Source organism: Budorcas taxicolor, chromosome 7, assembly GCF_023091745.1.
Source record: "Budorcas taxicolor isolate Tak-1 chromosome 7, Takin1.1, whole genome shotgun sequence".
Taxonomy (NCBI): domain Eukaryota; kingdom Metazoa; phylum Chordata; class Mammalia; order Artiodactyla; family Bovidae; genus Budorcas; species Budorcas taxicolor.
Genome location: NC_068916.1, coordinates 8630724 through 8644722, shown reverse-complemented (window position 1 = coordinate 8644722; position 13999 = coordinate 8630724). Strand labels below are relative to the sequence as shown.

General features: G+C 51.3%; 1 non-coding gene across 1 annotated transcript; it reads right to left on the bottom strand.

Moving 5' to 3' along the window:
• Positions 1-1826: 1826 nt before the first annotated feature.
• On the bottom strand, positions 1827-1952 carry LOC128051830 (U6atac minor spliceosomal RNA). The gene has a single exon (XR_008199759.1). It is a non-coding gene; the product is annotated as a U6atac minor spliceosomal RNA (small nuclear RNA).
• Positions 1953-13999: the final 12047 nt, after the last annotated feature.

The window sequence follows — 13999 nt, the reverse complement described above, 5'->3', positions numbered from 1 at the left end:
AAGCCCACGGGCCACAAGTACTGAAGCCCACACACTGTAAAGCCCGTGCTCCACAACGAGGAAGTCACTGCTATGAGAAGCTCCCACTTGTGCAGCTAGTGAGGAGCCCCCACTTGCAGCAACTGGAGAAAGCCCAGTGCATCCAAAAATTAACTAAATGTACATAGAAGATCAAAGGGCCAAGAAGAGGAATCTTGAAAGAGAATAAGATGGGATGGCTTTCTTGGCTGGGCACTAAGACCTACTCGGGCTTCGCTGGTGGCTCAGAGGTTAAAGTGTCTGCCTGGAATGCAGGAGACCTGGGTTCAATCCCTGGGTCGGGAAGATCCCCTGGAGAAGGAAATGGCAACCCACTCCAGTACTCTTGCCTGGAGAATCCCATGGAGGGAGGAGCCTGGTGGGCTACAGTCGCAAAGAGTCGGACACGACTGAGCGACTTCACTCACTCACTCAAGACCTACTCAGTGAGCAGTGATTCAGACACAAAACAACATAGACAGTGTGATTCCTTTGGGATGAAGTTTAAAAACAGGCTTAACCTGAACTATATTCTTCAGGGATGTTTCTAGGGTAAGGGGAAACCCCTAAAGAGTGGGATGAAGATCAAGTCAGAGCACAGCTACCTGGGGGAGCGGGGAGGAGAGGAGAAGGACCAGAGGGTGTGGGTTGGGATGCTGGCTGTATTTTATTTCTTTTTTATATTTATTTTTGATTGCAGGATAATGGCTTTACAACGTTGTGTTGGTTTCTGCTGTACATCAGCATGAATCAGCCATAGGTATACATTTGTCCCCTGCCTCTTGAACCTCCCTCCCACCTTCCACACCTCCAGGTTGTCACAGAGCCCCGGGTGGAGCTCTCTGTGCTATACAGCAGCTTCCCATTAGCTCTCTATCTTACATATAGTAATGTATATATATTTCAGTGCTACTCTCTCAATCTGTCCCGCCCTCTCCTGCCCCCACTGTATCCATAATCTCTTCCCTATATCTGAGTCTCTATTTCTACCCTGCAAATGGGTTCGTCAGTACTATTTTTTCTAGATTCCATATCTATGCATTAATATAGGATTTTTGTTTTTCCTCTTTCTGACTAACTTCACTCTGTAATAACAGGCTCTGGGCTCACCCACCTCACTCAGGCTGACTCAAATGCATTCCTTTTCATGGCTGAGTAATATTCCATCGTGTATGTGCACCACCACTTCTTTATCCATCCATCTGGAGACAGACATCTAGGTCGCTTCCCGTCCTGGCTGCAGTAAACAGCACTGCAGTGAACACTGGGCATGTGTCTTTTCCAATGATGGTTTTCTTGGAGTGTGCTCAGTTGTGGGATTGTTGGATCATGTAGTCATTTCATTTTTAGTTTTTAAAGAAATCTCATACTATTCTCCATACTGGCTGTATCAGTTTACATTCCCACCAAGAGTGCAAGAGGGTTCCCTTTTCCCCACATCATCTCCAGCACATATTGTTTATAGATTTTTTTGATGATGGCTATTCTGACTGGTGTGAGGTGACACCTTATTGTGGTTTTGGTTTGCATTTCTCTAATAAGAGGTGCTGAGCATTTTTTCGTGTGTTTATTAGCCATCTGTATGTCATCTTTGGAGAAAAATCTGTTTAGATCTTCTACCCACTTTTTGACTGGGTTGTTTGTTTTTCTGATATTGAGCTGCATGAGCTGCTTATATATATTTTGGAGATTCATCCTATGTCAGTTGCTTCACTTGCAATTATTTTCTCCCATTCTGGGGGTTGTCTTTTCATCTTGTTTATGGTTTCCTTTGCTGTGCAAAAACTTTTACGTTTAATCAGGTCCAATGAAAACAGTGGATAAATGCCAGGAAGTAGGAGGCAATGCCTTAACGGTATGGATGTTGTCAGGCCCAAGGGCCTCTTCCATCCTTGTTAAAGGGAGTGCTAACCTTCTTTCCTTTCATACAACACCATATTCTATTTCTCAAGTGGGTGGTGGTGATGCAGATGTTTGCCTCATAATTCTGTTAAATTGTACATTTTTAAAGGAATGTTACAAGTACAATATTATAATCCCCCCAATTTAATGTATTAAAATCAGATGACTCTAATTCCAGGCAACCAAAATGGTGGGAAGCTCCCCAATTCATTCTTTGAAGGAGCCAGCACTTGAATACTCAAAACAAGTTAAAGACAGAAAAAAAGGCAACTGTAGATGAGCCTTAGTTTAGAGCTTGCAAATAGAATATTAGCAATCAGAATTGAGCGGCGGTCAGTATTACAACATGACTAAGCAGGGTTAACTCGTAGGAAAATATCTTTCCACAGAATCTAATTGAGCCACATAACTCATCCCACCACCAAACTGAACCACATCAGTAAATTTGGGAAAGGAATACTGAGATACAACAGACATTTATAACGGGAACAGGTGTAGGAGTAGTCAGAAGCTACTTCCCCTTCACAAAGGAGCCCCATTCACCATCAAGCGTGAGAAAGTGCTTCCCAGGTGGCGCTAGTGGTAAAGAATCCACCTGCCAGCGCAGGAGACATAAGAGATGCGGGTTCCATCCCTGGGTCAGGAAGCCCCCTGGAGGAGGGCACGGCAACCCACTCCAGGATTTTTGCCTGGAGAATCCCATGGACAGGGGAGCCTGGCGAGCTGCAGTCCATGGGGTCACAAAGAGTCAGACACGACTGAGCATCCAAACACGCACATCAGAGAGTGCTCATCTTGGAGGTCCTCGGAGGTTCTTTGCTTCTTGAGGCACAGAAGGAAAGTTGTGTTAATGGCCTTCTCTGGCAGGAGCTCACAGCAGGGAAGAAGGGCCAGGAATCAATACCCCAACAAGCCCCTTGAGATTTCGTAGCCCTGGCTCCGAAATGCTGAATTTTAATTGCGTGCTCAGTCGCTGAGTGCAGTGGTGTCTGACTCTTCGCGACCACATGCACTATAGCCCTCGAGGCTCCTCTGTCCGTGGGATTTTTCAGGCAAGAATACTGGAGCAGGTTGCCATTTCCTCCTCCAGGGTATTGTCCTGACCCAGGGATATAACCTGCATCTCCTGCTTGGCAAGCTGATTCTTTACCACTGAGCCATCTGGGAAGCCCGAATTTTCATTAATTTTAATTAACTTAAAGTAACGATGCCATTGTTTTCCCCTGGCCCAGGCCCAAACTCCATCGCAGGCCCCCCATACCCCTCACATAAGCACAAACGGTCCAAGAACACTCACCACGGCTCTGTAAGAGCTAACAGTGGAAAACAATTAAATGGGAACCAGTGGGATGATGGCAGAACAGTCGTCAATTCATCCACGCGAATATTCTGCTCACTCAAGTGAACGGCCCAGGGCTGGGAATGCTAACACACCTCTCAGCTCCGCCCGGTAGTCTTACCAAAGTTGACCGTGTGCCCAGCCTGGGATTCTGCCATTCCACCCCTGGGCACTCACCCCAGACAAGTGAGTGCACAAAAGACAGGGGCTCCAAAGTTCACAGCAGCCTGGCAGACTAGAAGCACACGACAGCTTCAGACTAGAAGCACAAGGGTGGATGCGCCACACGCTGGAAGAGTTACAGGAACGACAAAGCCACAACAGCTCACCACAGCATCACAGAACCAGCCCACACACAGAGGCAGCAGCCGCTGGGGCCAGGAGGCCACTGACCGGACGGAACCTCCTGGAACGATGGGAGATGCATTTCCACATAGTCACCTGGGCGCCGCTTACGGACAGGCAGCTCACGTGCACTGAAGACGTGCACTTTAAACACTTGGTGTACACGTGCTGCACCTCAGTTTTTCCAAGCTTGAAAACCAACGGAAAATACTAACAGCTGGAAATCTATCCACCTTGTTGATGAAACGAGCAAACCGCAGGAGGATGTTCCGCCCCCCGCCCCCCCATTCATACAAAGTTTAAAATCACGTAAAGCAGCACTACAGCATTGCTAGCCACATGGTTCACTGGTTCATGTGCTCAGTCGACTCTCTGCGACCCCGTGGACTGTAGCCCACCAGGCTCTTCTGTCCATGGGATTCTGCAGGCCAGAATACTGGAGTGGGTTGCCATGCCCTCCTCCAGGGGATCTTCCCGACCCAGGGATCGAACCCGCGTCTCCTGCGCTGGCAGGCGGATTCTTCAGCTCCAGTACCACCTGGGAGGCCCTTACAGCCACATAGTATATAATAAAACGCAAAATCATACAAGGGAGAGACTGGGGCTTCCTTGGCTCAGATGGTAAAGAACCTGCCTGCAATTCGGGAGACCCGGGTTGGGTCCCTGGGTCAGGAAGAGCCCCTGGAGAAGGGAATGGAATGGAATGGCAACCTACTTCAGTATCTTGCCTGAGGAATCCCATGGACAGAGGAATATGGCAGACCGCAGTCCATGGGGTCGCAAAGAGTCAGACACGACTGAGCGACTGACACACACAAGAGAAAGACTACCTCCAAATTCTAGACAGCCGCACCGTCTGGGGCAGGGAGAGGAGTGTCCAGGGCTGAGCTGGGGACCGTGAACCTCGACTGCACTTGTCAAGTTTTATTTCTTCTGCTCAGTGATGCATACATGTTAAACTATCACCAGTGATTTTATGACAAGCCTAGGATCACTCTTTAAAAAAAAAAATTTTACTTTTGGTTGTGCTGGGTCTTCGTTGCTGCTCACAGGTTTTCTCTAGTTGTGAGAAAGGCAGAGAGCCAGCTCGGTAGTTGTGGCTCAGGGGCTACATTCCTCCTTGACATGTGGAGTCTTCCCAGACCAGGGCTTGAACCCACATCCTCTGCTCTGGCAGGCGGATTCCTATCCACTGCACCACCAGGGAAGGCCCCTGAGATCACTCTCAATAAAGACTGTAATTGAGATCATGACCCACCCTTGCCAATCCTGCCTTGGCTCCCCAGGGCCCTCAGAGTAAGACCGTCCCTCTTGGCCTGAGTGTCCGGCCCCATTCCGTCTAGATTCCCACTCCTGCCCTCCTCGCTCGTGTTCTTCCCATCCCCGCATCCCTGCCCCAGGTTTGTCTCCACCTCGGAGCCCGTGCGCTCGCTATTCCCTCTGCCTTGTGTACCCGTCTCTCGGCCACCTCTTTCCTGACACAGCTTAACTCAAATCTCAACTTCCCCCAGCCACGCCAGCTTGTTCCTACAAACAGTAGTTCTTTGTTCCACATTTCCTGTGTCCCCAGTCTGCCTAGAAGCCCCCTGAAGGGAAGGATCCCCTGTCTGGTTTATCATTGCTGTGTCCCCAGGGTCCAGGGCAGTGCTGAGCTGAGTTTCAAGCCTGTGGACACTCCCACAAAGCTCTGCCAGTCGTGACCACCAGGAGGCACCCACAGGTCATAAGTAAATGCTTGGGTACATTTGAATAGGGCAGGTCCAAGGCCGCAGAGAAAGGTGGGCGGGTACAGACCTGGGGATGGGAAGGATCAGGCCCTCTCTGAGCATAGAGCTGCCCCCAAACACCTGTTATCCTGTATGGGGGATTCTCATTCAGCCTGCGCAGGACAGATGTAGAAACTGAGGCTTGGGTACGTCCTAGGTGGAGAAGGCAATGGCACCCCACTCCAGTACTCTTGCCTGGCAAATCCCATGGGCGGAGGAGCCTGGTAGGCTGCAGTCCATGGGGTCGCTAAGGACTGAGTGACTTCACTTTCGCTTTTTACTTTCATGCATTGGAGAAGGAAATGGCAACCCACTCCAGTATTCTTGCCTGGAGAATCCCAGGGATGGCGGAGCCTGGCGGGCTGCCGTCTGTGGGGTCGCACAGAGTCGGATACGACTGAAGCAACTTAGCAGCAGCAGCAGCAGTAAGGTCTTAGGTTCTGACTGCTCCCGGATTGCCTGGTTATGCCCTCTCAGCCCCTGATGGATGGAGGGTGGGCAGAGTCGCTGGGGACTCTGATCTCAGGTAGTGCCTGTGATACCCACTGAGCAGCCTGTCCTGGCTAGAAGGATCAAGTCAGGGCCACCAAGGGCTCAGGCTGACTCTCCCAAACTCAGGGGAACTTAGCTCATGTAGGTGGCCCAGTACCTGCCTGAACCTCACAGCCCTGCTGTACATATGGGGAAACTGAGGCCCAAAGACAGGCTGGATCATCCCCAGGGCACAAGGACTGCACATGTCCCCTATACCCATTGCTGCCCCCTGGGGGGATGGGGGGCTCCTGGGGGAAAGCAGGCAGGGTACCCCTCACCCGCTTCCTTTCAGGCATTCAACAGATGGGGAACTGGGTCTGTGCCTCATTCAAGCTCAGCCGGGAGCCCCAGTCCAAAGCCGAGCCTTGCAGTGTGACCTCAGGCAGACTCCCGACCCTCTCTGGGCCTGTGTCCATGACCACATGGAGCTTCTACATGCCATTTTGTTAGAAGAAAGCAAGTTCTAGGTTGTTGCCCACCAAGTAGGAATGACTCGGTGCCCTTTCCTAGGGGCCAAGATCCTTTGAGAAGGTGTAAGACCTTGGCGTTACCAATTCACGGTGTGTGTGTGTGTGTGTGCTCAATCACGTCTGACTCCTTCGACCCCATGGACTGTAGCCCACCAAGCTCCTCTGTCCATGGCATTTTCCAAGCAAGAATACTGGGCGGGTTGCCGTTTCCTCATGCAGGGGATCTTCCCTACCCAGGGGCTGAACCTGAGTCTCCTGCGTTGGCAGGCAGTGCTGTTTTTTCAGCCGAGGTGAGATTCACGTGCCCTGTCGCCACTCACACAACCCTTTAGACGTGGGTAATCCCGTGGCATCTCGTGCATCCGCAATACTATGCAGAAACAAGTAACATAAAAGGAAAACCCTGTGCGGTTAACAGCTGATCTTTCAGCAGAGTCTCTGCAGGCCAGAAGGGGATGGCAGGATATGTTCAAAGTGCTGAAAGGGAAAAATCTGCAACCAGGATTACTCTGCCTGGCAAGGACTTCATTCAGAATTGATGGAGAAATGAAAAGCTTTACAGACAAGCAAAAGTTAAGAGAATTCACCACCACCAAGCCAGCTTTACAACAAATGCTGAAGGGACTCCTGTAGGCAGAAAACATAAGAGAGGGGGAAAAAACCTACAGAAATAAATCCAAAGCAATTAAGAAAATGCCAGTAGGAACACATATATCAATAATTACTTTAAATGTAAATGGGTTAAACACTTCAACCAAAAGACACAGACTGGCTGCAAAATAAGACGCATATATATGCTGTCTACAGGAGACCCGCTTCAGACCAGAGATCCATCCAGACTGAAAGTGAGAGGATGGAAAAAGATATTCCTTGCAAATGGAGCTCAAAAGAGCCTGGATAGCAATTCTCATATCAGACAAAATAGCCCTTAAAATAAAGAATATCATAAGCGATAAGGAAGGACACTAACACAGCTAACAAGGACCTAGAGGAAACAAAGAGTGAGAGGCAAACAACTTGGTGCAACCACAGCCTCTGTCGGATCCCAGAACTTTCTCCACCCCAAGTGGAAACCTGTCCCCGTGAGCAGTCACTCCCACCCTCCGCCCTCAGGCCCTGGCAGCCGCCGGCCTGCTTCCCGTCTCTGTGGCTTCGCCTGTTCTCTTCATTTCACGTAGACGGAATCACGCTCCAGGTGGTCTTTTTTGTGTCTGGCTGCTTTCACTCGGCATGCTACTTCCAAGACACATCCACACTGAAGTGTGTGCCACTGCTTTCTATGGCAGAATAATACTCCATTGGGTGGACTTACTCATCTGTTGACGGATACTGGAGTTGCTTCCACGTTTTGGCTAAGGGGAATTGTGCTCTTAATAACATGGGTGTGAAAATATCTATTTGCATCCTTGCCTTCAGTTCTTTTGGTTATATATCTCGGACTGGAACTTCTGGATCATAAGGTAATTCCATATTTTTTTGAGGCATTTAATTGGTTTTTTTATAAGACTAAAAGGTCATGGCTCTTGGCCAAACTGGGAATACCATGCTTGGAAATTTCCAGCAGGTTCTTTTCAGTAATCACTGCACAGCCTCCTTACCCCAGCAAATCTCGTGTATGTCAGGTGCTGTCCAAATTGTTTTTGCCTGTGTGTGCTTAGTCATGTCTGACTCTTTGCGACCCCATGGACTACAGCCTGCCAGGCTCCTGTGTCCATGGAATTCTCCAGGCAAGAATACTGGAGTGGGTTGCCGTTTCCTCCTCCAGGGGATCTCCGTGACCCAGGGATCGAAACCGGGTCTCCTGCATTGCAGGCAGGTTCTTTACCATCTGAGTTTTTAATGGCTGTATATATTTACCTTTGGATTGAGAGATACACAGAAATTCGTGCCAAATACTCAGATCTGAGGTGTGCGGGCTGATGCATTTTTCACTCTGTGGATGTTCAAATCAACACATAACAGCCCTCCATCCCCTGGGCAGTATCTCCCAGAAGGAACTATCCTGTTGGCCAACACCATTGGTTCATTTTGCCTGTTCTTGAACTTCAGATGCACAGACTCACACCATGTGTCCTGTTTGGGACCTGTCCACTTTTGCTCATCATCATGAATTCAAGACTCACCCACCTCCCCCTATCCTTTTTCTTTGCTGTATACTATCCCACAGCACAACTGTGGGATATCAATAACTCTGCGGTTCGTTGGCTCACCCCTGTCACTGGGCGTTTGGTTTGTGTTTAGAGCTGCTCCGAGCACGTGTGCCCAGGTCTTGTGGCTGCTGCACGCCTTCATTTCTTGTAGGTAAATGCTGAAGGGTGTGACGTCTCGGTTATAGAGGAGGGGGAGACCTATGCTCGGTGGACACTGCCACACCGTCTTGCAAAGTGGCTGGACCATTTTACCTCCCACAGCAGTGAGTGAGAGTCCCATCTGCTCCGCATCTTCACCAGCACTTAGGGACCAGTCTTTTCCATTTCATGCCTGCAGGTGGGGCTGTGGTTCATGCATGTTCCGACTCCACTGCACTGGGACTCTGTGCCCACCAGATTTTTTTTTTTAATGCACTTACTTATCTGGCTGCTCCGGGCCTTAGCTGAGGCCCACGGGATCTTTGATCTTCACTGCGGCGTGCACGACCTCTAGCTGTGGCACGTGGAATCGAGTTCCCTGACCAGGGATCAAACCCAGGCTCCCCGCACTGGAAGCCCAGAGTCTCAGCCATTGGCACCAGGGAAGTCCCTGCCTGCTGGATTCTATGCCAAGCTCCCCTCTGGGAAGTACAGGAGTGCAGACCACACCCACATTTTTGAAGGCTGGGGGGCCTCTGTCCTTAGCTTCTAGGCCACCATCTCCTTCTGTGTTTTGTCTACCCCTGTTTCTTCTCCATTCCCTCAGGGGATCCTCTATCTCAGCTTGATCTGGAAACAAAGTCTCCAGGTCCTCCCTCCTCGCAGGAAGTGGCCACAGGGTCAAGGGATCCCCGGGAGGACTCATTCTACTTTGCCTCCTTGGCCTGAGTGAGCATTGCCCAGCCAACTCAAGGCACAAGCGGGAACGTGAGGAGCGTGTGTCACTGACTGCCCTGCCCTTTTCACCTCCCTAATCTCAGCTCTCCCGCTCCTCCCCTCACCTCCCATCCCCACCTAGCCTAAGCCCCTGCATCTCCACCATCTCCACCGGACAAGCCGAGCTCCTGACACAGCCTCCCATAGCTGGCACTTGCCTCTTGTCCAACCCACACCAAAGTGATGCTTCTAAGACCACGTGTGGCCCCCCTTAGGTGTTCGGATAGCTTCTCGGCATCGGTCCCTCGCCTAGGCCCTCAGGTGCATACCTACTGGATCTGGCTCCTCTGACCTCTCCTGCCCCTCCTCCCACACTCATTCATTCATTCATTCATTCAGTTGGGCATTTATTGAGCACCTGCTGTGTACCAGACCTCATTCTCGATTCAGAGAGGCAACTGTACCAGACCAAAAAACCTCTGCTCTGGAGAGCTTGAGGTAGGGGGCGGGGACAACAGTTATCTCCATGCTCACAGCATGTGGGGGTCTGTGTGAGGGCAGGGACGCCTCAGCCTGGCAGGGAGTGGGAAGACATCCCTGGGGAACTCAGGGCAGAGGCCGAGGCTGGGCGTGGTAGGGAGGACAAAGACCAGGAGCCCCCGAAGAAGGGGATGGGGAGCCCCAGAGAGGTTGAGGTTCTCCCCTGGTGGCTGATGGGAGAGCAGTGAACCCAGGCAGGAGGGAGGTGGGGAGGCCAGAGGTGCTGGGTGATGGAGAGGAGAGGGCGGATTTGGAGTGTGGCCCGAGAGCCAAGAGGGCCTTGGGACATGGGACTGTGGGTTGGGGAGGGTGTGGGGGTGATGACGGCATGGAGAGACTTCCCACAGTCTCTGGGCAGCAAACACCTCTGAGCGGGGGAGGCACTTCCTCAAAATTGCCACATACGCACGTGTGCATGTGCACACACACACACATGGGTGCATCACACACACATGCGTACACACCCAGAGACACATGCAAAGCACAGACATACACACGACAGACACACAGAGACACACCTGCACACAGATACACAGAAGGACACACACACTCAGCTCACACCTACAGGACACGGGCACGCATTCACCCTCTCCAACCCAGCCTTTAAGGGACAATGCTTTCTGCCCCTCTCTCTCCCGGCCAGGACCTCCAGCTCCCCCTGGCAGGGCCAGGCCAGGTGCTGGAGTCACTGAGGCAAAGGGCCCCCCCTGCCGCTCAGCCCCAGCCCAATCCTGACCACACGCTGTGTCCTGCTCTGTCCCCCACAGTGGGAGCTCCTCAGGGCACAGGGCAGGTGTGGGAGGGGCGGCCAATGCCTACTGAACAAATGGTCTTGGTTCCCAAGCCCCTCTCCCGTGTTGTTGCCCTGTACTCTCCTATCCTCAAAGCAGGATTCCCTCCCCAACTCCTCATCAGTTCTGCCTTATCCCTTGACTAGCCAAACACACACACCCCATCTCAGAGAGGTCAGGGATGAGCCAGAAGAAAGGAAGAGCTGGGAGGCCCAATGGCAAAGCAGGATCTCCTTGGGAGATCTGAGAGGGCTGCCTGGAGGAAGGGGCGTTTGAGCTGGGTTTTGTAGGATGAGCTGGAGCTTGGCAGGCAGATGGTTTGGGGGTCTTCTAATCAGAGAGACAAACCTGGTAACTTCCTCTAGTGCAGTCTGAGCCCAGAGCAGCCCCAACAGGAGGGATCATTGGGCTCTTTCCTTCTTTCTTAAAATCGTGATAAGACACATACAATTCTCCAGCTTAGCCAATTTGTAAAAATTTTCCAGGTGGCACTAGTGGTAAAGAATCCACCTGCCAACGCAGGAGATGCAAGAGATGAGGGTTCGATTCCTGGGTTGGGAAGATTCCTCTGAAGGAGGGCATCGCAACCCACTCTGGTATTCTTGACTGGAAAATTCCATGCACAGAGGAGTTACGTTCCGTGAGGCCGCAGCGTCGGACACTACTGAGCGACTAGCGCACGCACGCACGCACGCACGCGCCATGCACTCATTTATTTGTTCGGCTTGCCAGGTTTTCGTTGCGGCATGTGGCATCTCCGATTTTCGTGGTGGCATGCAGAATCGTTTGGTTTAGGAGCGTGGGAGCTCCTGGTTGCGGCGCGTGAGATCGAGTTCCCTGACCAGGGCCCGAGCCTGGGCCTCTGCATGGGGAGCACAGCCAGTCACTGGACCCCCAGGGCCGTCCTACCGTCTTAGCCATTTTAAAGAGCACAGGTCACGACATTAAGTACATTCACACTGTTGTGCAACCATCGCCACTGTCCATCTCCAGAATTTTTCGTCTTGCAAAACTGAAACTCTGTCCCCATTAAATGCTAACCCCCCTCATTTCCCTCCTTCCCTGGCAACTCCCATTCGACTTCCTGTCTCTACGAACGTGACTACCTTCGGGCTCTCACATAAGTGGGATCACACGGTATCTGTCCTTCCACGACCGGCTTCTTCCACACAGTGTAACAGCCTCCCGGTTCATTCCACCTGCAGCAGGTGTCAGGATTTCCTTCCTTTAAAAGGCTGAATAATAGCTCATCAAACATATATGCCACATTGGGTTTATCAATTCATCTGTTGCAATGCTATTTTCAATTTTTTGAGGAACTGCCAAAACATACTGTTTGCTATTTTTTTCTTTTTGGCTGCACCGTGAGGCATGCGGAACTTCCTCTGACCAGAGATCGAACCCCTGGCCCCTGCAGTGGAAGAAGTGCAGTTTTAACCATAGACCCCCAGGGAAAGTGTTAATTGCTCAGTGGTGTGCGGCTCTTTGCGACCCCATGGACTGTAGCCCACCAGGTTCCTCTGTCCATGGGATTCTCCAGGCAAGAATACTGGAGTGGGTTGCCATTCCCTTCTCTAGGGGATCTTCCTGACCCAGAGATTGAACCCAGGTCTCCTGCATCTCAGGCAGATTCTTTACCGTCTGAAGCCCAGAGTGTTTCTCGCTTGTCCCATCTAGGATCCAAACAGTCCTCCCTGTCCCAGCTTCCACCTGCCACGCAGGGCTCCCCCTTGCCTGAACCCTCGTTGTCTCATCCATCCCTCACACTGGGCTTCCCAGGTGGCTCAGTGGTAAAGAATCCACCTGCCAATGCAGGAGACATGGGTTTGATCTCAGGATGAAGAAGATCCCCTGGAGAAGAGGATCCAAAATTCTTGCCTGGGAAATGCTATGGACAGAGGAGCCTGGCGGGCTATAGTCCATGAGGTTGTAAAGAGTCGGACACGAACTAGCAACTAAACCACAGTAATCCTTCAGATTTGCTCTGAGAGGCAGTAGCTCTCATAAAGCCCATTTCATGGCAGAAAACTGAGGTTGGAGAGCAGGAGTGTTGTGCCTAGTGTTCACCCAGCAGGGGCTGCCCTGGCCCTCCTCCCTGGAAGCTCAGAATGTTCCCAGCTGCTCCCCCAAGCAGTTCCCGCAGAGCCCATCCCCCACCCCGCCTGCAATCAGATGCTGAGAGCATTTCCCATCCCACTTCTGGCTCTGCTCCCTTCCAAGAGAAACAGGTTGCACCTGGCACGGCTTCCCAGAAGACCCAGGGCAGCAGGAGTCCAGCCACGTGAGTGGGTGTGTGTGGAGGCATGTGGTCACATTGCAGCCCCCACCACACCGCCGCCTGGGGGAGGGAGGGACCCTAGATCCGAAAGTGAGGGCTGGGGAGGTATACCAAGCACGCAGTGCTGGAGCCAGCTGGACCTGAGAACAACCGGGACTCGGCTGCTTGCCATCTGTCTCGGTGACCAAGGGAATCTTAGCCTCAACCCATCATCTGGAAAATGGGCTCACAATGGCCCTTAGGAGGATTCTGAGGGGACTGGGAGCTGGTTGTTGGGGGGGGGGGGGGGCATGTGTAGCGCAAGGTCCAGCAGGCAGGCAGAGCTAAAGCATGCAGGCATTTCATTACAGCAGGGTGGGACCACCTCGCCCCAGCTCTACAAGCAGATCTTCCTATGGAGAATTGACTGCCTAATGAGCAGGGGCATATTCCGTCCTCAGCCAAGAAAATCAGATCATAGGCACAAGGCTTCACCATTTGAAATTTTAAACACCCCCCCTACCAGAAACCAGCCCCAGGACACTGCCACACAGCTAAACAATCTTTTTTTTTTTTTTTTTTTGGTAAGTGAGCTGAAATTCACATGACATGAAACGAACCATCTTAAAGTGAACAAACAATTCAGGGGCACTTTGTGCATTTACAAAATTGTGCAACCGCCAGCAGTATCTAATTGTAGACCGTTTTCATCACCCCAAAAGGGAACCCTGTTCTCATGAGCAGTCCCTTCTCGTAACCCCTCCCTCAGCCCCTGGAGCCACTAGGCTGCTTCCTGCCTTGATGAATTTGCCTCTTCTGGACACTTCATATAAATGGAATTATGCACTCTGTGACTTTCTGTATCTGGCTTCTTTCGCTCTGGGTGATGAATTTGAGGTTCATCCACACTGTATCTTGTATCAGGCTTCATTCATTTTTATGGCTGAGCAATATTTCCCCGTATGATGGACCACATTTTGTTTACCTTTCACCCATCAATGGGTATTTGGTTTGTTTCCACTTTCTGGCTAC